This window comes from Lissotriton vulgaris, chromosome 1_1, assembly GCF_964263255.1.
Source record: "Lissotriton vulgaris chromosome 1_1, aLisVul1.2, whole genome shotgun sequence".
NCBI classification, from domain to species: domain Eukaryota; kingdom Metazoa; phylum Chordata; class Amphibia; order Caudata; family Salamandridae; genus Lissotriton; species Lissotriton vulgaris.
Window position 1 is genome coordinate 1281909363 of NC_141685.1, and position 26394 is coordinate 1281935756.

Consider the following 26394-nt stretch of genomic DNA (forward strand, 5'->3'; position numbering starts at 1 on the left):
GCGGAAGAAGTCGTCGACGAGGTAGGAGACGACGATGGGGCCTTTGGGGCCATGGAGGATAGCTCAAGCGAAGAGCTAACTCAAACTGACTTTGGGGCCGAAACGCTTCAAAAGGCTCAGGTCGAGGGATCGCCACTAGGCCTTACCCAAGATCTTCCAATGGGTTCTAAGGCCCCGCCCTCGGGCTCGGCTACGGACATTGTTATTGAGCCGCACCCTACAAAATCGAAACCGAAAGTGAAGACAACGGTCTCGACGCAAGTGAAAGCACTTGTGCCCCCCTCGAAACCGAAAGTGCGTATTGCGTTGGTCGGAGCGAAGGCCTCGGACCTGTCAGCACCGACGAAGCAAAAGGGTGTTGTCGATCCGAAGAAACAGGTCAAAGGCGTCGAGACGAAGTCTACCACGCCGAAGACGTAGGTCAAGGCAGTTGAGCCGAGTAAATCGGCGCCGAAGACGGTCGACACCAACAAAGGGCTCGGTGATCCGAAGGTTCTCGAGACTCCGCTCCAACAAGACAAGGCCAAGAGCGGCACAACCCACGAGTCCACGCCTAGTGGTGCCTCGAAGGATTCCGTCGACTCGGCGCGGCCATCCGCCGCTTTCTCCAAGCAAGTGGCGGACTCCCTTAAGCGCATCAAGGAGAAGGCCTCGAGTGTCAGGCCAAAAGATCCTCCACCTTCGAAGCCTGTCGATAAACCTCAAAAAGCGTCGACGCCCATTCACTTCATGTTGCCGCCGAAGGTGGCGCCGAAGGCTTTCACCCCTAGGATGGTCGCCAGCGTGCTCGAGAAAGTGCCCTCGGCGCCAAGGTCGACGACGGTGGTTCCGGCCTTAAAGCATCAACAATCTTCGTTGGAAGAACAGCAAGAACATTTTATTGATGCCGAAACAGGCAGACTTTCCCTTCATAAGTGGAAAATTGCCCCGGAACAGCCAATGGAGTCCTATAGAATTCCTTTGAAGAAAAAGAAGGATTCCACTTCGACTCCTGTTCTTGTGGAACCACTTTCTCCACATGGCCATGATGTCTCACCCACTTATTCAGACGTGGACGCTGGGGAAGGTGATGATGATGATGAGTACAGCTATCCTGTCTACACCGACCCTAATGATACCAATGAACCCTGGGCAGCTGGTGCTGACCCAGGTGATCCTCACTCTACCCCAGACACTCAACTATATGCTGTGAAAACGTCTCCTACGGAGGATTCGGCAGCGTTTAATGTCATTGAAAGGGCAGCTAAAAATCATGACGTCCAGCTCCATGCTGAACCCATTGAAGTGGACTTTCTTTTTGACACCTTTTCCGTCTCGGAGAGAACTGTCAAGACTCTGCCTATGTTGAAGGGTGTCTTGAAACATGCTGGGGAGATCTTTAAGGAGCTTACCAGAGCCAGGGTGATAAACCCTAGAATTGAGAAGAAACATAAACCAGCACCTACTGACCCTACTTACATCTAGGGACAGTTGCCTTTGGATTCTCTTGTTGTTTCTAATGCCCGGAAGAGGGTTAATTCATAAACAACGGGTGATGCTCCTCCCCCAGATAAGGAATCTAAGGTGTTTGAGGCATCGGGGAAAAGGGTGGCAGCTCAAGCGGCCAATATCTGGCGCATTTCAAATACACAAGCACTGCTAGCAAGGTATGACAGGGCACACTATGACACACTAGAGACCCTGTTGCAGCACCTGCCAGACGAATACAAGGAGGCAGCTGAGATGCTCACCCAAGAGGGGAAGCTGATATCTAATGCTTCTATTAAATGTGCACTGGACGCGGCTGACACCGCGGCCAGAGCTGTCAACACTAGTGTCATGCTGAGACAACATGCCTGGCTCAGAATCTCGGGATTTAAGCCAGAGATACAAACCACCATTCTTAATCAAACCGTAAACCCTGATCATCTATTTGGCCCAGAGGTGTATAGCATCTTGGAGAAGATCAAAAAGGACACTGAAACTGCTAAGTCCATGGGGGCCCTGCAGTCCCAGCAATTCAGGGGTGGTTCTTTTCGTCGCTCAAGCACAAGAGGAGTTTCCAGAGGCCAGCTCTCCCAAACCACACAGTACTTTAAAGGCAACACGCAGACCACATACACCAAACAAAGTCGAGGTGGATATCGTGGAAACAGCGCCAAAGGCAGAGGTCGTAGAAACAACAACTCCAGATCCTCTGCCACTAACAAACAGTGACGCCTTGTCACTGCCCCCCTGACCACGCAACACCAGTCGGGGGGAGACTTCAACAGTTCCTGCCAGTCTGGAAATCCATCACCACAGACAGGTGGGTCACACAGCTTATACAGTACGGTTATTGTCTGGAGTTAACATCCACTCCACCCAACATACCCCCAAGACACCGTCCTATGTCCGCCGAGCACTTGCACTTATTGCAGCAGGAGGTCCTCGTCATGCTGCAAAAAGGGGCAATCGAGCTCGTGCCTGTGGAAGAAAGAGGCACTGGAGTTTACTCCCTGTATTTCTTAATACCAAAGAAGGACGGGTCCCTCAGACCCATACTGGACCTCAGACCCCTCAATCAGTACATCCTATCGGAGCACTTTCACATGCTGACCCTGCAGCAAGTCCTACCGTTGCTCAATCAGGGGGATTTTCTCGCTACCTTAGATCTGAAGGATGCGTATTTTCATTTCCGCTACACCCGTCTCACAAAAAATACCTCCGGTTCACCATCCACAACCAACATTACCAGTTCAAGGTTCTGCCCTTTGGAGTCACCACGGCACCCAGGGTGTTTACGAAGTGCCTGGCGACGGTGGCAGCACACCTAAGGAGGCAAAGCATTCACGTCTACCCTTACCTGGACGACTGGCTCATCCAGGCAAAGTCGGCCTAGCAGTGTGCCGCCCACATGTCCCACACCATTCACCTTCTTCACGATCTGGGATTCTCACTGAATTACCCAAAGTCCCACCTGCAACCCGCCCACATACGGCAGTATCAGGGTACGACGCTAAACACTCTGGCAGCCACAGCACAGCCAAATTCAGTGAGAGTCAGCAGCATTCAATCGCTGATACAAAAATTCAAGCCTCAACACTCGCTTCCAGCACGAGTGTTCATGCAGTTGATAGGCATGATGGCCTCCTGCATCTCCATGGTCCCGCACGTGAGACTACATATGCGTCCGCTTCAGGAGTGCTTAGCACGTCAGTGGACTCAGGCTCACGGACAGTTTAAGGACCTAGTGTTGGTGAGCGGTCGGGCATACAACTCTCTGCATTGGTGGAATCCACGAAACCTTTGCAAGGGACGACCGTTCCAAGAGCCTGTACCACAGATCACCCTGACAACAGACGCTTCTCTCCAGGGATGGGGAGCTCATGTACTCCACTACACTGTGCAGGGACTATGGACACCACAGCAAAGGAAGATGCACATCAATGTTCTGGAACTGATGGCGATCTTCATGGAAATAAAAGCCTTCAAAGTACATCTGTGCTACAAGGTCGTGTTGATCCGGACGGACAACATGACGGCCATGCACTACATTCAGAAGCAGGGAGGAACACACTCTCCACAGTTGTCTCATCTGGCTCAGAGCATGTGGAAGTGGGCCATTCAGAGAAACATCTTCCTCATGGCAGAACACCTCCCAGGCAAGGACAATCAGATGGCGGACCTGCTCAGCAGGTACAGCCACCAAATGCACGAGTGGGAGATACATCCATCAGTAATTCCACCCGTACTTCCAAAGGTGGGGTCATCCAGAGATAGACCTGTTCGCCACACAGGAGAACGCAAAATGCCGAAGCTTTGCCGCCAGGTTTCCACACCCACAATCGCAAGGCAATGCGATATGGATGAACTGGTCAGACATGGAAATTTTGGAAAATGGAAAGAATGACTTGGGAGAAAGTTTACCGACTTTCAAACGGAGGGGGGCTAATACTGTCATTGATTTTATGTGCATGTCCTCTAACCTAATCCCCTTGTGCTCAGAACCGAAGGTGGTTGATGTTATGCTAAGTGACCATAACTGCTTAACTATTGGAGCCATGATCTGGAAACCTGCCCCCGTTTCCGATTTGGGTACTGTTGTTAATATTGAACCCCATAGACCCAATGGTTTCAGGTTGAGGTGGAAAGGGGATAAAGCCGAAATAACATCTGACTCTATCATTAATAGCTGTATGACAGAAATTACGGCGATCCTCGAACAGGAAGAAATCATGGCTGACAGTATTGATCACTTTGGTAGAATTAATGCAATCATCAATAAGAAGTTCACTAGAGTAGCTGGGCACAAGAGTAAACAAAAAAGGGGGTGGTTTGACCATGCCTGTTCTACCGCCCGGAAAGACCTAAAAGAGACCTTAGCAGTTAAACCTAGAGATAAGAGTCTGGTGACCCAACTTAGGCTGGATTACAACTTGACCCTTAAGCGCAGAAAGGCCGAACTCCAGCAGGAAGCATGGGATAATCTTAGCCAAGCAGCAGAATTGAAGAATTGCACACTGTTTTGGCCCACTGTGAACGGTCCATTTCTTAAGGACGAGAAGGTACCGGACCTAACATCAAACGTGAGCATGGAATCATGGATTCAACATTTTTCCATTATCTTTGATTCTGGTAATGGACCGGTCTCCTTTGGAGATGGTTGGCCTATTGTTGCCTTAAATATCACCATACCAGAGGTCATGGATAGTATTAGAGCTAGTAAGGGAGGGAAGGCCCAGGGACCAGATGGGGTGCCTATAGATGTGTACAAGACTGCCCCGGAGATATGGGGCCCATTGTTGGTTAAGATTTTTAATGCAGCAGTTAGTTGTGAGATACCGTTAACATGGGCAGAATCAATAATTGTTCCCATCTTCAAGAAAGGTGACCGGGGTGATGCAAAAAATTACCGGCCAATATCCTTACTGGATTCATCCGTAAATGTTATGAGCCGGGTCCGTTTAGTCAGATTAGAGGAATGGGCAGAGACCAACGGGATTTTAACCAACAGTCAGTTTGGGTTTAGGAAGGGCCGTGGCACTATAGAGCAATGCTTGAATTTAGAACTTTTGGTAGGGAAATATACCCAGGCCAAAAAAGGGTCTATTTATTTATGTTTCGCTGACCTAAGCAGCGCTTTTGATATGGTAGACCACGCTATACTCTGGGCCAAACTGATTGAAATGGGAGCTCCCGAAGGTATAGTCCACTTCTTGGCCCGCCTGTACGAAAAATTATGCACCAGTGTTCGGTATGGACCTAATGGGGAGTGTACGAGCAAGTTCAGGATCGGGAGGGGAATAAGGCAGGGGTGTGTTTTAGCACCCCTGCTCTTCACACTCTTCTAGTGAAGTAGTGTGGCTCACTGGTTAGAGGCGGCAGACCCGAGAGCAGAGGACGGCCCGGGACCAGGGTTCGATTCCCGGCGCGGCAGGTTTCTGGACCAGGGTCAGCGGACTCGATAATTCTCTCGCCTCGGTGCCCACTCTGATCAGCGATCACACTCGGCAACTCTGGGCATTAGCTTGCCTCATCTTCACTAACGGCCCCACCAGACCGCCGGGGATGCCTGGTCTCACCCTGGAGATACCCATTAAGGGACCATCTCTCAGGGAAGCCAGGAAGGGTTTCGCAGCGGTCGAAGCGCCTTGGGACCCTCCGGGTAAGTAGTGCGCTATATAAATGCCTATACATTTACATTTACATTCATTAATGAGGTGGATTCTGTTCTACAGACAGTTGCGGCAGACGTCCCGAGAGCTAACAACCTTAACATCCCTGTGTTACTCTATGCGGATGACGCCGTGCTGCTGTCCAGGACCCCATTAGGTCTTCAACGTTTGATGGACAGGTTTGTACAGTTCATCAAAAGTAGGAAGCTGGTGATTAATAGGACTAAAACTTATGTTATGGAGTGTGGGTCAGGACGATCTAAAACAAAATGTAATTCCCATTATTTCATAGAAGGTGAACCGGTCCAAAAAGTTGATAACTTTTGCTACTTGGGGATTACATTCTCTAAAAACGGCTGCTGGGATTTAGAACATAAAGCTGTTAAAACAAAGATGACGAGGAGTGCTAATGGGGTATTTGTATTCGCTAAGAAGTTGGGGAATAGGCGTATTAAAGACGTGTTAAATATTTTTCAATCCAGATGTCTTTCTGCGGCCGTCTATGGGGCTGGAGTATGGGGTGTGTCACCAGCCGGGAGTCTGCAGGTAGAGGAGAATAATTTTCTGAAAAGGCTCCTGTGTTTACCGAAATCTACCTTCAACAACTTGGTTCATAAGGAAATGGGGATTCAATTTTTGAATGACATGATTATGTTAAGACCCCTATTATTGTGGCGCTCGGTATGGCTAAATGATTGTACCTCCCTGAACAGAGCCATCATCGATGATTGCCTTACTTTGGATCAGCATTTAATGATCTCTTGGATCAAATATACGATTGATAGTTTTCAGAAGGTTTTTGGGTTTAATGTGTCCAATGATCGATATTGTGCCTCTGACGTTTCCAAGTCTAATTTGAAAGTCACTTTCTTGAATTATTGTGCAGAGAGGCGTGCTTTGGAGGAACCAAATCTCTCTACTTGTATGCTGTATAACAGTATGAATGACTTTATTGGACTCCAACCGTACTTGACACAGGTGACCAGAGTTTCGCATCAGTTTGTGCTGACCAGGATGAGGATGGGAACAGTACATTATCTGGTAGCGTGCCCCAATGTAAAAATGCGTCCATCCGGACCCTGTGCTTGTGATAATAATGCTGAGCAAAGCACTATGCACTTTCTTTTATTGTGTCAATTGTATGGTGAACTGCGGAAAATTTTCCTAAAGCCTATGCTGAAAAGATTTGGAGTAAGAACAATTAACGACTCTATGAAACTGCTTTTTAATTTGCACCACCCGGACATCTGCTTTTTTACGGCTACTTTCCTGCTTAAGGCAATCGGTGCTAGGAAAAGTATGTGTTTTTAATTATTTTAATTATTTATTCTATCCCCTTCTGGATAATAATGTATTATGTGTTTTTTTTTTAAATCGATCAAATGTTCTGTATTTATAACTGTGTGTGCTTTTATGCACATGTTTTCTATGCTCCGAATAAAGCTTTATGAAACTGAACTGAAACTGGTCAGGCAAATTTGTGTACGCTTTTCCCCCAGCACCTCTAATACCGCTGGTGGCACGCAAGCTGAAGCAGCACTCAATGACTCTCATCCTGGTTGCTCCAACGTGGGCTCGCCAACCATGGTACACCACGTTACTGGAACTGTCCGTGGTACCGCATCAAAGGCTGCGCCTCACACCCAGGCTTTTGACGCAGAGCCATGGTGACATTCAGCATCCAGATCCGCAACAGCTCAACCTGGCGATCTGGCTCCTGAAGTATTAGAGTTTGGCTACCTCAACTTACCTCCTGACTGTATGGACATCCTCCGGGAGGCAAGGAAGCCCACCACCAGAGCATGCTATGCGGTGAAGTGGAAGCGGTTTGTCATTTATTGTGCAGACCACAACATTAACCCGCTGGATGCATCTATTCAAAACATCATTTGTTATCTCTTACATCTGTACAAATGTAATCTGGCCTATGCTTCCATTCGTATACATTTATCCGCAATGGCTGCTTATCTCCAAAACAGACAGCACCTCTCACTTTTCAAGGTGCCTGCCATTATAGCCTTTCTGGAAGGACTCAAACAAGTCATTCCTCCGCGGACGCCACCAGCTCCGGAGTGGAACCTCAATTTGGTCCTCACCAGGCGGATGGGTCCCCCTTTTGAACCACTGCATTCCTGCGAGATTCAATTCTTGACATGGAAAGTGGCTTTCCTTATAGTGATTACGTCGCTACGACGAGTTAGTGAACTCCAGGCACCCACCATCCAAGAGCCATTTATTCAGATTCATTCTAACAGGGTGGTGCTTCGCACTAACCCTAAATTCCTTCCTAAGGTAGTGTCTCAGTTCCATATCAACCAGACTATAGAACTACCTGTGTTCTTCTAAAATCCAGAGTCCCTTGCGGAGAGAATGCTCCACACACTTGACGTCAAAAGGGCCCTAATGTATTACATTGATAGGACCAAAGATTTTAGGAAGACTAAATAACTATTTGTTGCCTTTGCGCCACAACACAAGGGTAACCCCATTTCCAAGGCTGGTATAGCCAGGTGGATCGTTAAATGTATTCAGATCTGCTATCAGAAAGCCAAGCGCACTCTCACCATTCCACCACGGGCCTACTCCACTCGAAAGTTGGGAGCCTCCATGGCTTTCCTTGGAAATATTCCTTTGGAAGACATATGTATAGCAGCCACATGGTCTACCACACACACATTTACAAAACATTACTGTGTTGATGTGCACTCCAAACAGCAGGCAGCTGTAGGGCAGGCTGTTCTAAAAACTCTTTTCCAAACTGCTACAACTGGCACAGGCGGCCGCCGTTAATGGAGGGACTGCTATGTATTCTATGCACAGATATGAATTCAGCAGCCCACATGCCTCGAACCGAATATGCTACTTACCAGTATGCATCTGTTCTTGGCATGTAGGGCTGCTGACATTCATATCGCCCGCCCTCCTCCCCGTCGCCTGTAGCGGCTGCAGCATTCACACATACTTCTGGCATGGTCATCATTCACTTAGTTTCACTCCATTTTGGCCACAATGGCTAAAAACAATCTGAGGATGGAGTCGATGCCCATGCGCACTGTAGTCCAGGGGAGGAGCCACCTATCTCGTGATACTTCGAAGACTCTTCCAGGACAACAATGTGCGATCATCCGGACCCAACACTAGGCGGCGATCTATGCACAGATATGAATGTCAGCAGCCCTACATGCCAAGAACAGATGCATACTGGTAAGTAGCATATTCGTTCCAAGTCTTCGCACTCGGGGTCAGGTAAGTCGAAGCATAGGAAGAAGTCGAAGAAGCACCGTCGCTCTTCGACTTCTCCTCGTCTTTCGGCCGACCCGATGAATAACGCGGGTGGTGCCCCTCCCGCGGCTCCGTGCACGGAGCCTGAAGAGTCGACTCCGTGTTTCCCTCCCTTTCCTGGACCCGGAGCAACTACCGCCCAGCTTCGTACATTCTAGGAGGCGATGCACACCATCTTTGGGTGGCCCGACCCAGCTGGCGCCTTTGGGCCAGGCGGACTCGGTTGGGGGGCCTGGACCTCAGGCGCCGCAGGCCTCCCTTGGATCCAGGCCTGGATCCGGATCGGTGCTGGTTGACCTCATTACGCCTCCCCCGGTGCCGCTTCCTCCAGCACCACTACCGCGTCCGACACCGGTCGGTCCCCCAGCCGGCGTCGTCCTTGGCCTCTATCCCTAAGTGGACCCAGACCGGTGTCGGACCGGACCTAGCGCCAAGAGGTTTTTGTGCCCCTGTTCACTCCTGGGGTCCCTTTTCAGCCGGATTGGAACCCAGAGGATGGCGGCCTGCCGACATGTTCCCTCCCACACAGTCCTCTAAGTGGGCTAAGAACCTGGGAGTGAAAATTGACAACGAGCTCTCGCTCAAATCCCAGGTTTCCACTCTTACGGGAACATGCTTTGGGATTCTCAGAATGTTGCGTAAGTTCTTTCCCCTTCTCTCGGAGCAACATCGGAGGATTACTGTTCAGGCCCTCATAGGGTCCAGATTGGACTATGCCAATGTCCTATATCTGGGCTTGCCTGATTATCTCCTACAACGTTTGCAGGTCACCCAGAACGCTGCTGCGCGTGCCATTTTTGGCCTTCATCGCCGCACTAGCGCCTCTAATCTCCTTGTATCCCTTCACTGGCTTCCGGTGCGGAAGAGGATACTGTTCAAAGCCATGACCCTTGCCCATAAGGCCTTGCATGGCAATGGCGCCAAGTATCTCCAGAGGAGGCTGGATTTCTATCGACCTGCACGATCTCTCAGGTCAGAAGCCTTGGCATTGGCTCGGGTGCCACGCATTAAAAGGGCTCGGCTAGGCGGCCGGTCCTTTAGTTTCCTTGCTCCTCAGCTATGGAACTCGCTACCGGTGTCCTTGCGAAACACCGCTAATCTGCTTGTCTTCAGGAAGGACTTGAAAACCTGGTTGTTTGCTGGATAATCTGTCTCCTCCTTTTGGGCCCCTGTTCTGTTATTATTGTTATGTTTTCCAGCTCTTTTCCATGGTCTGGAGCTCAAAGCGCCGGGACACTCCTTTGGAGTAGCCGTTGCGCTATAAAAGTCCCATTTTAACATAACATAACAGAGGATGAGGGGGAGGACTAGGAGGGGTCCGGAGACCCATTAGCTGATAAGGTAGAATCGGAGCTGGACTGGAGGGAGGAACTGGGGGATGCCAAGTGGTCTGGACACCTCCCCTGACCTTGGCATGTTATCTCCTCCTACCGTGGCTATGGAGGAGGGAGCTTCGTACTCAGTGGTGTTGCGTAGGGCAGCCAAGGCTCTCACCCTCGAACTCCCTACTGTGGCAATCAGGACTAACCTCCTGACAGAGGTGCTTTAGCCAGCGTGAGATCTTCAGAGCCTCTGCTTCCGTTCAATGAGGCCCTTACTGACATCCTTTTGGGCACTTGGTCCAGGCCCAACATGGGGGCAGCCCGTGAACAGGATGATTGCCCGACGCCACCGTCCGGCTCCGGGTGACCCCACTTTACTTTCCCAACACCCCACCCTGAAGAGCTTAGTGATCTAGGCCTCCACTTCCAAAAGCGCCTTCCCTACCGCTCCACTGTAAAGGAAATCCAAGAAGCTTGACCACCTTGGAAAGAAAATGTTCTTTTCCACCAGCTTAGGACTGCGGTCCGTAAACACCGCATGTCTCTTGGGTCGTAAATCCCACTCGGTGTGGGATACGGTGGCGCAGGTGCTGTCTCAGTGTCCGGAGGAGGCCCGAACAGTGCTCTCCGAGACTGTTGCTGCCGGGTGGGATGCAGCGATTCAGAAAAGGGGGTGGTGATGAACAGAGTGTCTGAATTAAGCAGACCACTCTTACCCAGTCCAAAGATCAGGGCTTGATCCATCACCGTTATTTAGCTCACTGCACCATCCCAGCTCAGAACCTGGCTATATGCAAATCAGCCTGTCCCTGGCCCAGTGCATCATGGGAACAGGGCAGATTAAACTACCAAGCCAATTCTTCACCAGAAAGGAGACAAGCTTCCGGGGACCGGTTTCTGGCATTTCAGCCGTCGTCGGCCCGGCTTGCTTGAATCCTGATGGTGCAGTGAGCAAGGGACTCGTGTCTGAGTATACCCTGCCACACCTATAGTAGCCAAAAACGATTCAGAAAAGGGGGTGGTGATGAACAGAGTGTCTGAATTAAGCAGACCACTCTTACCCAGTCCAAAGATCAGGGCTTGATCCATCACCGTTATTTAGCTCACTGCACCATCCCAGCTCAGAACCTGGCTATATGCAAATCAGTCTGTCCCTGGCCCAGTGCATCATGGGAACAGGGCAGACTAAACTACCAAGCCAATTCTTCACCAGAAAGGAGACAAGCTTCCGGGGACCGGTTTCTGGCATTTCAGCCGTCGTCGGCCCGGCTTGCTTGAATCCTGATGGTGCAGTGAGCAAGGGACTCATGTCTGAGTATACCCTGCCACACCTATAGTGGCCAAAAACGATTCAGAAAAGGGGGTGGTGATGAACAGAGTGTCTGAATTAAGCAGACCACAATTACCCAGTCCAAAGATCAGGGCTTGATCCATCACCGTTATTTAGCTCACTGCACCATCCCAGCTCAGAACCTGGCTATATGCAAATCAGTCTGTCCCTGGCCCAGTGCATCATGGGATCAGGGCAGACTAAAGTACCAAGCCAATTCTTCACCAGAAAGGAGACAAGCTTCCGGGGACCGGTATCTGGCATTTCAGCCGTCGTCGGCCCGGCTTGCTTGAATCCTGATGGTGCAGTGAGCAAGGGACTCATGTCGGAGTATACCCTGCCACACCTATAGTGGCCAAAAAACATTCAGAAAAGGGGGTGGTGATGAACAGAGTATCTGAATTAAGCAGACCACTCTTACCCAGTCCGAAGATCAGGGCTTGATCCATCACCGTTATTTATCTCACTGCACCATCCCAGCTCAGAACCTGGCTATATGCAAATCAGTCTGTCCCTGGCCCAGTGCATCATGGGAACAGGGCAGACTAAACTACCAAGCCAATTCTTCACCAGAAAGGAGACAACCTTCCGGGGACCGGTTTCTGGCATTTCAGCCATCGTCGGCCCGGCTTGCTTGAATTTATTTATTTATTTATTTATTTCATTTCTAAAGCGCTACAGCTACCCAACAAAGGGTTTCCCGGCGCTGATGATTCCGTGCATTGAGAAAATCAGGATTTTTAGATGTTAAACAGCCAGGTTTTTAAGGCTTTCCTGAATTTCAGGTGATCCTGAATCCTGATGGTGCAGTGAGCAAGCGACTCATGTCTGAGGTTGCAGCGAAGTTTGCAATACTTTGTGTGCTGGACACCACCAACTCTCTGGGCCAAACCTTGATGGACATGCCCTTTGATGACCATCGCCTTTTTGGCGACAAAGCAGACAACGCTCTAGAACGTTTCAAGGACTCACGGGCTACGGCCAAGTCCTTGGACCTCTACACCCGCCCTGAAGAGTCTGGTTTTCTCCCCTTTTGTGGCTACGGAAGGGGTGCCTCGCTACGTTCCCCCCAGAGCCACAGGCCGCAGCAAGTTACCCAACCTTCGCGCGGCCCGGGATGTGGGAAAAAACATTGTGGATCCGGGGACCAGCGTGCAGGCCAGTCCACCAACCCTCCCCACCACCCCTCTGCAGCAGCCTCCAAAATCCTCCTAGTCCGACCTTTCAGGCCCATCAAACGCCAGTGGGCAGCAAGATTTGCCATCACCTCCCCAATGGCGCACCATCGCGTTGTACATGTGGGTTTTGCAATAGTCCAAAGGGGCTACTCCCTCCCCTTCGAGACTACCCCTCCAGACATGTCAGCGAGATACCACCACATGTCGGAGAAACATCTGGTCCTTCTCCAGCAGGAAGTTACGGTTCTCTTGGCCAAGGGAGCCATCGAGCGTGTTCCTGTCCCAGAAGTAGGTTGTCGTTGTTACTCCCACTACTTTATGGTCCCCAAGAAGGACAAGGGCAGGTGTCCTATCTTGGATCTCAGGGACGTCAACCGCTTCTTCCGGAAGGAGAAGTTCAGGATGTTGACGCTTGCTCAGGTCTTGTCTGCCCTCGACCCGGAAGACTGGATGGTAGCGTTGGACTTGCAGGATGCTTATTTTCACATCCTCGTCCTGCCGGCCCACCAGCGTTACCTACACTTCACGGTAGGCCACGAGCATTTTCAACTTACCGTGCTCCACTTTGGCCTTACCAGTGCCCCTCGGGTGTTCACCACAGTAATGGCGGTGGTCGCAGCTCATCTGCGCAGATCTGGGGTTTCATTCTTCCCCTATCTCGACGACTGGCTGTTGAAGGCGGGTTTTGCCCCAGGCAGTCGTCTCCCACCACCAGACTACAGCCGACCTCCTGCATTTGCAGGGTCTCCTTCAATGTCCAGAAGTCACACCTGACCCCTCTCAGAAGCTCCTCTTCATTGGAGCAGTTCTGGAGATGGCTCGGTTTCGGGTCTATCCTCCCGAACAGCGAGTCCGGGATATTCAGGCTATGATTCTGATCTTTCAGCCTCTATCCCGGGTTTCAGTCAGAATGACACTGAGGCTGCTGGGCCTCATGGCCTCCTGAATCCTGCTGGTTGATCATGCCAAGTGGCATATGCGGGCTCTGCATTGGGACCTGAAGTTCCAGTGGGCACAGCATCACTGGAATCTGTCCGATTGTGTCCAGATCTCTGAGGGCACTGCACGTCAACTGCAGTGGTGGCTCACAAACTAGGATTGGGTCAATGGCAGATCCCTCTCTCTTCCCCAACCAGACCACACTTTGGTGACTGACGCATCCCTTCTGGGGTGGGGCGGCTACATGGGAGAGGCAGAGATCAGAGGCCTCTGGTCTCCAGCAGAGTCTGGGCTCCACATCAAACCTCTGGAGCTCCGGGCGATTCGTCTTGCACTGAAAGCATTCCTTCCCTCTGTTCAGGGAAAAGTAGTGCAGGTGTTCACGGACAACACCACCGCCATGTGGTGCTGCAACAAATGGCTGGTGGGGTCGTGGACCCTATGTCAAGAGGCCCTCCACCTCTGGACATGGCTGGAACATCAGGGCATATCTCTGGTGGTTTAACACCTGGCAGGTTCTCTGAACGCCAGGGCGGACAAACTCAGCCGGAGGGGCATGATGGCTCACGAATGGCATCTTCACTCGGAGGTGATGCACAGTCTCTTTCAACAGAGGGGAGAGCCTTGGTTAGATCTATTCGCCACCAAGGAGAACGCGCAATGTCGGCAATTCTGCACGTTGGAATTTCCAAGGCGGCACTCGCTAGGCGACACTTTTCTTCACAAGTGGAGTCGCGGTCTGTTGTACGCCTTTCCGCCTATACCACTTCTGCCCAGAGTGCTGAAGAAGATCAGGCGCGACCGGGCCCAAGTCATTCTTGTGGCTCCCGATTGTGCACAAAGAGTCTGGTATTCCGCGCTGCTCAACATGGCCATCGATCCTCCGATCAGATTGCCTCTTCGGGAGGATCTTTTGTCGCAGCAGCAGGGAACGGTCCTCCACCCGAACCTGTCAAGCCTCCACCTACTTGCGTTGAGATTGAGCGGCAGCAGTTGACGTCTTTCGACCTGCCTCCTGAAAACTGTGATGTAATCTTGGCAGCCAGGCGGCCCTCCACTAAGACGGTATACGCCTGCCAGTGGAACAAGTTTATGGAATGGTGCACAGCAAAGGCTGTGGCTCCTCTTTCTGAGGTTCTCTTGTTTCTTCTTTCTCTAGCCCAGCAGGGCTCTGCTCTGGGCACTATTACGGGCTTCCAGATCAGCCTTCCCTTTTCAAGTCCCCAGTTGTAAATCGCTTCTTGAAAGGCATACCTCATCTCTTTTCTCCTATTCCATTCATTATGCCCCAGTGGGACTTGAACCTGGTTTTAACTAATTTAATGTGCGCTCCCTTTGAGCCACTTCACAACTGTCCTTTAAGACACCTGACTCTCAAAACTGCGTTCCTGGGGGCCATCACCTCTGCCAGGCGAGTGAGTGAACTCCAGGCGCTTTCTTGTAACCCTCCTTTCCTCTCTGTACAGTAAGCCTCCTTTCCTCTCTGTACATCCGGACAAAGTTGTCCTTATAGCTCATCCATCCTTCCTGCCCAAGGGTGTCACTGCCTTCCACATCGGGCAGACTATCACTTTGCCCACCATCTTTCTGCCTCCGCATCCTTCGAAAGAGGAAGAGAGGCTCCACCGTCTAGACCCAAAACTTGCGCTTTCGTTCTCTCTGGAACGCACAGAACAGTTCTGGGTGGAGAACCAACTCTTTGTTGGCTACGTGGGTGCCATGAAATGTTGGGCGGTACACAAACAAACCATTTCTCGATGGGTCGTTTTGTGTATAAAAGCATGCTATTCTCTGGCTGAAAAAGGAGCCTCCAGTGGGGCTTTGCACCCATTCCACCAGGGCTACGGCAGCCCTACTGCCATGACATCTGTCCGGCAGCTACGTGGGCATCACCGCAAACATTTACCAAACACTACTGCCTTCAAAGTCAAGTACGGAGCAGCGGCTTCTTTTGCCGATCTGTTCTCCAGGACTTTCTGGTATGATCTTGGTTCGCAGACCCACCACCGGAGTTGGTATTGCTGGGGTATCTATTCTAAGGTAAGGAATCTATAACTAATGTGTTTCTTCCAGATGAATAAGTTACTTACTGCCCCACCCATCCTTCCCGTTCTGCGAACTGATTTCTAGGGTTAAGGACATCCTTTCAGGGCCCTAGTTTTGTGCACCAGTGGTCAGTGTCTTGCAAGGCTCTGCGTTTCTGGTGCAGAAAGTTGTGTACAGAACTGACGGCAGCGCGCGAGGGCGTCGTCGTAAGTAGCTGCCGCAACGTCATCCCGGGGATTACGACGCCAATGACGGACGCGGGCCCTACCGATGCCACCTTCCGACGCGCAGAGATACTGCTGATGAAAAAACTTTCCAGATCCTGTCTGACGCCTTGGGGTAATTCTAAGGTAAGGAATCTATAACTAACTAATGTTTCTTACAGATATATCGTTACCGAAGGTAAGTAACTTGTTCTTTTAGTAAAATCAAAAGGTCTTGGCTAATACCAGACCTAAAAACAGAACATGTTTATTCATCATGTCCCCGAATCATCACAACAGTTGATATAAAATAATCAACAACACAAGAGTAACAAGCCTTATAGCTCCACCCCATCAAATATGTTTTCTTCCTGATATTACCTGACTAAGCCATTGTTATATTAAACCAGTGTATCTTCTTATGCTGAGCAAATAACTCATGTTCACCAAAATTAATTAATTGGCTGTAGCCAACTTCCAGTAACCTTTCAGCACAGTATTCATTAATGTTAACCCCTTAAGTGCTTCGAACGTTCGGCGGCCGACGGCACCACTACCTCGGGAGTGCTGCCGTCGGCCATTGAACGTTCCAACTGCACCTGCGCAATGGAACGTCCAGCACTGGAGTGACGTTCCATAGCTGCTAAGGTGTTAAACTGAAAACAACACATTACCTCACGAGCTACAAAATTCATGGATTTTCTTTTTCGGGGGGAAAAAAGCCATGCTGAGCCAATTCATCCTACCACCACTCATCCTAATATTGTGCATCTTCAGATACTTCAATATTGCATCTGGAGTACTATAATATCAATTCCTCAAACACATAAGGATAAAACAAATATAATGGTAAGTATTCTTAAAAATGTAAGATGACGGGCATTACATGGCACAACCTTGCCCTCTATTGGGCCATGCTGTAAAAAAGTAACAAACTAGAACAACTACCATTTCACTTTGTGTATAGGTTTCAATGTCTCCAAAGCAGGTTCCATGTTTTGGACACTGGTGACTCTTACAAGGTACAGCGACCTTTCACTTCTTTGGGATTTATAATAGGCAGAAGAATACAACATGTGTCTTGTCTTCAGTAACAGCAGTACAGATATAACAGCAGGGGATTGGAAAGAAGAATTGCTGTACTTAGAAATACAGTAATTCTGTGGTAAGATATCAAATGTAGCTAAAACCACGGCAATATCATCTAATAATGTCTCAAATTTAGATATACATGTACGCAGGAAGAGTGCCTTTAACACGCTACTATGGCGGTATTGAACAAATGCCTGCCCTCAGACCACAGCTTACATACTGACTTTACTTCAGGGGCACTGTCAAGCGTAATCATACTGGGGCAGTCCCAAAGATGTGAAAGACCGATTTAGCCCAGCATGTTCCTAATATACCTTAAGCAGACTAAGGCTATCCTGTCTGAATAGTGGAAGTGCATCGTTGAGGTGGAAGAGCTCCGGCATGCTCCAGACTTTTATCCAATATAAAAGGGGTCTAAATTTGGTGGAGCAGATGATATCAGTAATCCCCAGTCCTTAATTAAAGGGAAGTGTTTATGAACCAGAGGATGTCTGAGCAGACCGTTTAGGAAACCTTATCTTAGATAGATCTGCAAGGTTTTCATGGCCCCAGAGTTCCATTCCATAAAGAGAAACATTCTTGTACAGTGCTTTGTATGCATCCAAGGCCTGTCACTTGGAGTGCTCCCCCCCCCCCCCCCCCCCCTCCCATTTAATTTGCAAATCGGGCCGTTGCTCCTCCACTCTGTGCCAGAACATTCTCCATCCTGGAGATATGTGTAAAATAAAAAAATGTAAATTGATACTTGTATAGCGCACTACTCACCCGCAAGGGTCTCAAGGCGCTTGTACGAATACCGCTGTGGAACCCATCCTGGCTTTCCCTGTGAGGTGTCCACTCCTGGGCACCCCCAAGGTGGAGGCCAGGCATCCTTAGCGTTGTGGGGGCCATTGTGGAGATTAAGCAAGCTATTGCCCAGAGTTGCAGAGTAGGACTCCATGATTGGAATAGGCACCGAGGCAAGAATTATCAGGTCCGTGGAATTTTGAGCCCAAGACCCGCCGAGGCGGGGAATTGAACCCTGGTCCCGGGGTAGACCTCTGCATCAGGGTCTGCCGCTCTAATCATTGAGCCACACTTCTAAGAAGTAAAGATTGACAGGTTGATGCCTAGACAAGGGAACACATCCACCTGTTCTAGGCTGGAGTTGTTCAGGATAAAGTTATTTCTCACATCTTTATGTGATTTGACCTAATTAATTTTGTCTTGTTGGCTTTCACTAGTGAACTTTTTCTCCCTCAGAAATCCGCAGGTTTTTCGAGAAGAGACATTAAGCTCATTGTGGACTTGGAAACCAGAATGATGTCATCAGCAAATAATAAGGTAGCAATCTTTGTTCAGCTAAGGCTAGGTGCATCGTTAATGCACTGGACATCCCCCTCAAGTACCTGATTAATATTCTAGGACAAAATCTGAGGAGATAGGAAGAAGCCTCAAGGGCTGTACTATTGCATCTTCATCGTGAGGATAATTATCCTATGTCAGAAAAAAACAAATGTACCCCATTACCACCAATGGGGAAAGTCCCTATAGCACATGAGGTATAGTTAATAGTATGACAAAAGCCTCAAATCCAATTTTTCTTTCCAAACGGCACTTCAATTCCTTGCATGAGGTGGCAACCTCTGAAGCTTGATACTTGCTAGCCCTGCTGATAGAGGATTGTAAAACTAATTTCCAACCATAAACTGTGCCTAGGAAGAACAATATCAGGTGTCCACTCAATACTAACTGAAACTACTCTCCCATAGTTGTCAGTGCTTATCAATGAGAGATGCCAAATGCCTATTGTGAGCAAAGCAGTAACAAAAAAACCTCCATGATAACCATATTGTTACATTGAAAGAACCAAAATGTTTCACTTCTATTTTAAGCCTCTAAAGTGCATTTATCAGGGCGTGGCCATGATGGCGACCTGCTAGGACGTGCTCTGCTCGGCTCCCCGGCCCAGAACCCCGATTTTCCCTTCCTATCGCTTGCAGACTCCCCAAAATCGTCGGCGCTCGACTTTGTGGTGCAGCGCTGGCCAGCGGCGATCCTCCGGTGCCAGTTCCACCGCAAAAGAGCCCTTTTAGACAGTGATTGCACCCATGCTCCTGACCTCGCCCGAGTCCCACGCTGCAATGGCGGCCGAGCGTCCGTTCTGCCTGAACGCCGCCTGTAATGACCCTAACTGAGGGCGGCGGACTGCTGCTGCTGTGCCCGGGAGGCAGGAGGGACCAGGCAAGACGGGCGCCGACGCGTCTTCAACGCCTACCTGGGGGCAGGTACGAAAATCGAGGCCCTGGCTTCGGGCCTAAAGGGCGAGGAGAGACGAGGCCTGTTGGCGTCCCGGCCCCGGCGGGGGCCCTTACAGCGGCCGTGGTGGCGCACCTCCCTCTGGTACCTTCGCGCAAATTGAGGCTCCGGCCCGGGGGCCTGGTTGAGCTCACCCCGCCCGACGACACGCTGGCCTGCACCGGAAGTTAGGGGGATACGCCTTCCACTGACCTCGACCTGACCACGCAATCCCACCTCCGGCTGGTAGGTGGGGTCCTAGCATTGACAGGAGGAAGGGAGCCGCCTCACTCCGGACTCCAACGCCGCCCCGAAGAGAGGCGGAGGAAGCTGTGCAGCGGGCGGAGGATCACAGTGGGAATCTAGGCCCAGGCTTTGGCCCTACGTGTCAGAAGAGCGGGGGCCCCCGTGGTGAACACTGTGCCGAGTACTCCTCTGGGTATGAAGGTGTCGCCCCTGGCGGGGCAGTGACCCCCTGAAGAACCAGCACTGTGACCGTGGTGGAGGCCCTCGTGCCGCCCCAGGCCCCGGCCCGAGGCCTGGCTGGGACCGGCTGTACTCGTGGCGGCTGGCGCGGGGGGTGAGGGCCACCCCGGATCAGCTTCACCTACAGACACTGCCCTTGGCCAGCGGGTGAGGAGGAGCGCAGGGGTGTGGAGGTACCCCGCAGCACGACACTGATCCGGGTAGCTCCTTACGTCTGGGGAACTATCCGACTCGTAGATTCCGCTGGACCGTGGTGGCGGCGGCCGATTCCTGGGGAGCTCCCTGTACTGTACCGCGCCTGACTGTTGGCTACGATCCGCCTGGCCTTTTGTGGCCGGGGTCCGGGCGGCGTGATGGCTGGCAACCGCAGGGGTGGCCGCACGATTACGGACATGTTGGTGAAGAATGCACCGAAAGGGGAGAAAACGCAGACATCCCCCTCGCCATCAGCGGCGATTAGCACCCCGGACCGAAACAACGGGGAGGCCCCCATCACGAAATCCTTTTTAGAGACGCTATTCAACACCCTACGCGACGATTTCCAGACCCTGAAACAGGAACTAGCGGGGGAGCAGCAGGAGCTCCGCTGTGATATGGACGGCCTGGGGGAGCGGGTGGCCTCGGTGGAGGAGGCGGACCAGGCCCGAAGTGAAGAACTGGAACTGCTACAGCAAGAGGTCCTCCGCCTTCGAGAACAACAGGTGCACCTTCCGGCGCACACGGAGGACCTCGAAAATCGGACCCGGAGGAACAACATACGGGTCCGGGGGTGCCATTGAAAACGGAGGGAAAAGCGTCACCTGTTACCGGCAAGACTTGTTCCGGGACATTCTTGGCGAGCCTACCGACTTTGAAATTTGCATTGACCGTGCGCACAGAGTGGGCCTGACGCGCCGCGCTCCTGCTCCCCCACCGGACATTCTGGCCTACCTCCCTGACTTCCCCTTGAAAGAAAGGATTCTGAGGGAAGCTCGTCAGAAACAGCCTCTCCGCTTCCGTGACTCTCCAGTGGCATTGTTCCAAGACCTCCCTGCCATCGCGTTGCAGAAACGCAAGGCCTTCCCGGTGGCCACGACCTTTCTGTGAGACAAGGGGGTGCCCTACTCCTGGGGCCACCCCTTTAGGCTGATTTTCAACTGGGAAGGAGCCCTCCACCAGCTCCGCTCACTCCGGGACATATGCACCCTGCTGGGTATCGACCTGACAGAAGATGAGCATCCAGGAGACGACCCTCCACGACCGACAGGGGACAGTCCTACTCAGCAATCTCGCGGCAGATGGCAGCAGGTGCACAGACGACGGTCTCCTAAAGCACACCCGAAGCCGGATCCTACGACCATGGCCTTGGAGCAGGCAGCGGGTGTGCAGGAGGTGGTCAAGGACACGGCTGTTCCCTCCTGAGGCATTGTTGCATGGGGTTTTGCTTTCATTGCTTTACATTTAAGAGGGAGGGGGCATGGGCGGGGGGCCGCCAGGGTCGCCACTGCTACAGACTCCCCTATTTTGAGACGCTAAGGGCCTGAACTGTGTTCCGATGGGCCCGGGACAATGGTTCCTTTTCCTGAAGTTTCTGGTTGGGGTTAGGGAAGGAAGAGGGAGGGGGAGATTTGTTGGATGCTGGATTAGTTCAGTTGGAGTTCGGGTGGGGAGGGAGAGGCGGGTTGCGGTGGTTGGGTTGGGCTGGGGGAGAGGGATGGGGGTCGGGGTTGAGGGAGGGACTACGGGTGGGAACCAGTGTGCTGAGGGGTTTCACCGTGCTGGATTGCTCCTTACATCTCCACATGACACAGTGGCGGGTTTATGTTCCCGTAGCATTCCGCTCACCTGATCTCTTATGATGGACTCCAGCTTGAAGGTATTGACGCTTAATGTGAAGGGGTTGAACAACCCTGTTAAACGGAGAGCTGTGATCTCGTATCTGGAGAACTCCGGGGCCAATATTTGTTTATTGCAAGAAACTCACCTTTTGCCCAAGGACTGGCACAGGATGCGCTCCCATGCCTTCCCTCAACAGTTCTTTTCTTCTCTCCCAGCAAATAGGGCAGGGGTGGCCATTCTGGTGTCTAAGCGCTTTCAGGGAAAGGTGGGAGACAAGGTGGGGGAGGTCAAAGGTCGTCTCTTAGCTTACACCTTTCTAATAGGGGACCGGCGCTTGACAATAGGCTCCCTCTACGCCCCAAACACAGGACAGGAGATTTGTTTTAAAAGTGCAGTTTCAGAATCGCTTCAACCCTCTAATTCCCTCTTGCTCATAGGGGGGATCTCAATCTGGTCATGGACACGAACAGGGACAGGTCAGGGCATCGCTATGGAGATACAGGCTCTATTACAGCCGCCGGTAAGGAGTGGCTACAAGAAAGGGGCCTGATGGACCTCTGGAGGGCCAAGCACCCTGATACAACACAATTCACCTTCTACTCACACGTGCACCGCAACTATGCCAGGTTGGATTACTACCTAGGCTCCTCTGAGCTGCTCGCGACCCTCAGCGATGTTTGCATCGTGCCGGCGGCCCTCTCAGACCACGACGCGGTGGAGCTGTCACTCATGACCTCCAGGCCCACCCGCCCCCCTGGGTGGTGGCGGCTGCGCGAAACCCTACTGCAGCGCCCGGATGTCACTAAGCAGCTTCATAAATGTATTACTGAGTATCTAGCTCTTAATGATACTTCAGAGACGCCGGTCTCTGCTTTATGGGGAGCCCTGAAATCGGTGGCCCGAGGTGAACTCATCGCGATAGCTGCGGCAGAAGCCAAGGATCGTAAGGCAAAGAGGGACGACCTCACCGCCCAGGTCTCTGAGCTGGAAAGGGTTCACAGCCGCACCTGCGCTCCGCGGGTCTGGAGACAATTGAAGGCTGCTAGAGCCCAGTTAGCTAGCCTGGACACTGATAGGGCGGAATTTGCCGCTCTTCGTCTCCGACATACATATTACGTCGGGGACAACAAAACAGGCCGCTTACTTGCTAGTGCCCTGAAGGCTAAAACCCAACGCTCAAAGATCTCCGGCCTCATGGACGACTCGAGCGCAGTTCTCACCGAAGAGACACAGGTTGCGGAGGCGTTCCGGACTTTCTATGCCTCTATATACAGGGCCGACACAGTATCACCTGAAGACGTCAATGCTTATTTGAATTCAGCGGAGATAACCGCGCTATCACAGGCGAACACGGATGCTCTAGACGCTCCCATCCGCGTTGACGAGGTGCTGGCCGCTATCTCCCGTCTTCGTCCGCTCAAATCCCCAGGACCGGGCGGTTTCTCGGCCGGTTTTTATAAAACCTTCAGTCTGTTGCTAGCTCCTGTTCTCACCCGGCTCTTCAACTCGTTTGAAGGCCCAAGCTCCATCCCCTCAGACATGCTGGCGGCCGAAATAGTAGTGCTACCTAAGCCGGGTAAGAAACCCACACACTGCTCTGCGTTCCGCCCTATCTCCTTACTGTATCCTGGCTGCACGTCTTGGTCCATGCCTGCCGGGGGTCTTAGAACCCGACCAGTCGGGCTTTGTCCCAAACCGCCAATGTAGCGATAACACCAAACGGTTACTCCATCTGGTTGACAAGGCCCACTTCCAGGACTCGGACTCTGCGCTGTTGGCCGTCGACGCTGAAAAACCGTTCAACCGAGTTGACTGGACCAATCTACAACGCGTCTTGACGCGCTTTCGGCTGGGAGACCGCTTCCAGTCCTGTATCGCAAGCAGTTACCACCGTCCCCAGGCTCGGGTCCGCTTGGGTGGCCTTCGGTCAAGCCCTTTTGAGATCCAGCGTGGTACGAGGCAGGGGTGCTCTCTCTCACCGCTACTGTTTGCCTTGTACGAAGAGCCCCTTGCGCAAAAGATCCGGGATAACCCTAGTGTCCATGGCATCACCTTCGGCCGGGAACCTCATACGATCGGCCTCTACGCAGATGACATAATAGCTGCTCTCGACCGTCTGGACTGCTCTATCCCCGCCTTTCTGGGAGAGCTGGAATCTTTTGGAGCTGTCTCTGGCTTCAAAATCAACAGGGGGAAATCCCTGATATTGCCCCTGGGCAAAAACACCCTTCCACACATTTCCATTCCAGCATATGAAAGCGGCTTACAGTTGACCACACAACTCCCATACCTGGGTATTACTCTCACGTCCTCAACGGAGTCGACGTTAGCTATCAACTACAAAGACCTCGCCTCCCAGATCCGGACTGACCTCATGCGCTGGTCCAAGCAACCTCTCTCCCTGCTGGGACGCGTTGCAGCAGTTAAGATGCCGGCGTTACCAAAAGTCTTATACATTTTTCAGACCCTCCCGGTCCTGCCCCCGGCTGGCGTCATTGGGGACCTACAGGCCGCTCTCCAACATTTCATCTGGGAAGGGAATCGGTTGCGCTTACACAAAAGGCTAGCATACCGGAGCATAGATGAGGGGGGTCTTGGTGTCCCCAACCTCCTGCAATACTTCCAGGCCTCCCAACTCCGTTACTTGGTGGAATGGTATAGACTGGAATCCGAGAAAGGGTGGCTATTTCAGGACAGAGCGATGGCCCAGACCTCCCTGTGGAAGGTTCCGTCCCTCCTCCGGCAACACCGGCCGCGATACCTCTTGAGATCACCCATCACTCGCACCACCATGAAGGTTTGGTATGCGGTCGCCGTTAAAAGAGGATTGACGACTTTCCCTTCCCCGCTCACCCCTATCTTGGACAACCCGGAGTTCCCGCCGGGCACTGACCGCCACGCAATGGCACGGTACCAGCTGCCATTCCGCCGGCCACTTCTTCGATCTACAGGGCTTTCTCCCCCTCTCGGATATAACACAGGGCTACGACGTAGTGGAGTCCCACCTGTTCCAATATTTCCAAATCCGGCATTGGCTCGCAAACCCGGTCTGTGCTCCTCTAGTGGGTCGGCTGATGACGGATTTTGAAAAGTGGCTGGTGACGAAAGACTCAGATAGACATCTTATTTCGGACCTTTACAAAATGCTCTCCGCTCCACTCCGAGCAAAACAGCGGGCCAGAGGCGGTGGGAGGCAGAACTAGGCAGGGAACTGTCACCCAAGGAATGGAGATATATATATACTACAGGGCCTCACACACCACGGGTAACACTACGGGCAGGGAACAGCAGTGAAACTTGCCATGTACTGGCATCTCACTCCGGCCAGGCTCAACAGGGGAAACCCAACCTGCAGCGCATTGTGCTGGAGGGGATGTGGGGAACGGGGCACCTTGACCCACCTCCTCTGGGACTGTTGTGAATTACAGGACTACTGGAAGGCGGTCCTCGACGATATTGACTCTACCTTTGATACTGAGATCCCACGATTTCCTGCCTACACCATCCTGGGCCTACCTAACGCGCTCACTTTTCCCCTGAAATCTCCCCGGGGTCGCCAAATGGGGATTGCTATGCAAGCGGCTACACAACACGTCCTGTCACTCTGGGGCTCAACCACTAGGCCTACTCACACGGGGTGGCTACACAAAATCTGGTTCACCTTGGGGATGGAACGTATTCAGGCTACATTCACACACTCCACGGCTGCATTTCAGAAGGTCTGGCTTCCGCTGCTATCCCTTTTGTCCAAAGAGTTTCATGAGATCACTTTCCCCAGATACCTCCGTATACTGCGACTCACCGAGGCTACACGTGCCCCTCCATGATCTCATGTGTCATTGCAGCGCTCCTAGCCTAATTGCTACTGAGACTGTCTCCTATGTATGGCACACTGGTTGGGGTGGTGGGGAGTGGGGATGGTTGTGGGTGTGGGCGGGTTCTTGGGTTTTGTTCTTTCTGTTTTGGTCTCTTACAAAGCCTACCATTGGCTGTCCTGGCATTGCACCTCCGATCTGGCATATGTACCTCGCCTATTGTTCAATTTATAGAGAAGACGTGTGTTAGAACTGGCTATTTCTGGTAGGCTAAGGCTGACGCCAAAGCCAGGCAGAAACCACCAATCTAGTCAGGGCAAGGAAGTCACACGCCAAGATAACCCCTGCTCACCCCCTTGGTAGCTTGGCACGAGCAGTCTAGGCTAAACTCGAAGGCAAGGTGTAAAGCATTTGCGTCAGCGCACAATAGCAACAACATACTAGGTACACCACAAAAGAGACTCCACACAAGGTTATTATAAAAATACCTTTTGTATTGTAAAAGCACATCAGATAACATCACACATATACATGGTGCCAATTGGCACGGGCAATATTCACATGGGACTATTCACAAGACAGGGCCACATGGGCCACTGTCATATTCCACACTTTCCGAAATAGAAATACTTGTCAGAAATTAGAATAAGCATATAAAATCACTGTAGCACAAAGTAACAGTTATGAATCACATCCAGTAACTACTGGGAACAGGTAAGTACACACTACGCAACCCTAAACACCTTAGGAGCATGTCACGCAGGTACCCCGGACCTCACTAGGACCACCTGTACTAGAAAGAACAACCACCTAAGGATGAAATCCACTTAGGGGTATAAATCAGGACACACTACCCATGATGCATGACTATACATTCAGAGGAGTAGTAAGGAAAACACATGATGTATAGACCTACACATTCAGCGGTGTTAAGGACAGAGCACATGATGTAATCACAATACATTCAGGG